Raw genomic sequence first — 2,031 nt, 5'->3', positions numbered from 1 at the left:
TTCAGCCTTTGCCAGCAGCAGGGTCTTTTCCAGTGAGTCGGCTGTTAGCATCAGGTGGCCAAAGTTTTGGAGCTTCAGCTTCAGCCTCAGTCCTTTCAATGTGTTCAGGGTTGATTTCCTTTAGAATTGACTGGTTTGATCTCCTTGCTGTCCAAGGGACTCTTCATGGATTACGGCCTTGTCATGGCAAAGAGGCTTGCATAACTCTATGAAGCTATGAGCCATGCCATGCAGGGCCACCCAAGATGGATGGGTCATAGTGGAGAGTTCTGATGAAACTTGATTCGCTGGAAGAGAGAATGGCAAACCAGTCCAGCATTCTTGTTGTGAGAACCCCATGAACTGTATAAAAAGGCATTGAAGTGTGCTGGATCATTTTCTACAGACTCCTGCCTAACAGCATAGAACTCATCACTGGAGTTTTTAATGGAAAGTGGAATCAGGAGACAGAACATTTGGGGAAGGTGGCTAGGCACCTAGGAAGCTTTTTAAAAATACCAATGTCTAACCCCTGACTATTTAGGGAAAATTGTTCAATTTCATCATCAAAAAGGATAAGAATTTTTAATAAAATAATTAATGTATTAATTAATTCAAATATAAAGGCTCCTTTTACATATACAACTTTCTTCTGTGACATCCCTGGAAGGTAGTTAAGAAAACACTGAATGCCAGCAGTCGTGAGAATTTTTTTTTTTTTAATATATATTTATTTATTTATTTGACTGCATGAGGTCTTAGTTACAGCACGTGGGATCTTGTTCCCTGACCAGGGTTTGAACCTGGGCCCCCTGCATTGGAAGCCCAGAGTCTTAGCCACTGAACCACCAGGGAAGTCCCCAGTCGTGAGAATTTATTAATTTCCCAAAGAAGAAATTCATTTAGTTTTTTAGCAAATTTAATTATTTGAGATATTATTCTTAGATTAAATACATATGTATTCCCTTACCACTCATACAACAATGTAAGTCCTGCCCCTGGAGATGAGAGAAAAGAAATCCGATCCTTCTATTCAATGCATCACAGCCCTTCAATTGTTTGAAAGCTTTATCTTTTACATCTCGCTTTTTTGTTTTTTTTAATTTTTAAAAAATTTTATTGGAGTATAGTTGATCTACATTATTGTGTTAGTCTCTGATGTACAGCAAAGCAAATCAGTTGTACATGTACATATATGCACTTGCTTTTAGATTCTTTTCCCATATAGGTCATTACAGAGCGCTGAGTAGAATTCCCTGTGCTATGCAGTAGGTCTGTATTGGTTTTCTATTTTCTATATAGTAGTATGTATGTGTCAGTCTCGGCCTCCCGATTCATCCCCTCCTCTTTTCCCCCAGTAACTGTAAGTTTATTTCTCACACCTGTGACTGTTTCTTTTTTGCTAAATAAGTTCATTCACAACATCTCTTTTAATTTTTAATTTTTTTATAAGTCCTTTTTTTTTCCCCCTAATATTTATTCGTCTGTGCTGGGTCTTAGTTGTGGCATTTGGGTCTTTAGTTGCGGCATTCAGGATCTTCAGCTGTACGTGTGAATGCTTGGTTGTGGCACCTGGGATCTAGTTCCCTGACCAGGGATTGAACCCGGGCCCCCTGCATTGGGAGCGTGAAGTCTTAGCCACTGAACACCAGGGAGGTTCCTGCAACATCTTTTTTTTTTTTTTTTAAGTGCATCATTTTGTGTAGTCACTCTTCAGATGGCTGAGTTTCACTGTCCCATCACTGTCTTGGGTAGACCTATAAAGAAAAAGTTGTTGATGATCAGTATATAATTTAGGACAGTGATTCTCAACACCAGCCCAGGATTTGGATTAAATTTTTCTGGATTGGGGCTCAGACACTGGGGAGTCTTCAGTGCCCTCTGGGTGATTCTAATTTGCTAGCAAGGCTGAGAACCTCTGAAAATGGTCCAACCCCAAACTCAGCACCTCTGGCACAAAGGGAGCTTCAATGGGCAAAAGGAACAGCCCTTTCCCTTGTTCTAGACACTAAAGTTCCACTGAGGCAATCTAAGTCACATATAAGATTTTAG

General features: G+C 40.0%; 1 non-coding gene across 1 annotated transcript; it reads right to left on the bottom strand.

The window, feature by feature from the left end:
* Positions 1-761: 761 nt before the first annotated feature.
* On the bottom strand, positions 762-834 carry TRNAG-UCC. Its single transcript has one exon. It is a non-coding gene; the product is annotated as a tRNA-Gly (tRNA).
* Between the last annotated feature and the right edge of the window lie 1,197 nt (positions 835-2,031).

The sequence above is a fragment of the Cervus elaphus genome, chromosome 26 (genome assembly GCF_910594005.1).
Source record: "Cervus elaphus chromosome 26, mCerEla1.1, whole genome shotgun sequence".
NCBI classification, from domain to species: Eukaryota; Metazoa; Chordata; class Mammalia; order Artiodactyla; family Cervidae; genus Cervus; species Cervus elaphus.
The sequence above is the reverse complement of the archived record's forward strand: the minus strand, read 5'-3'. Positions and strand labels throughout refer to the sequence as shown.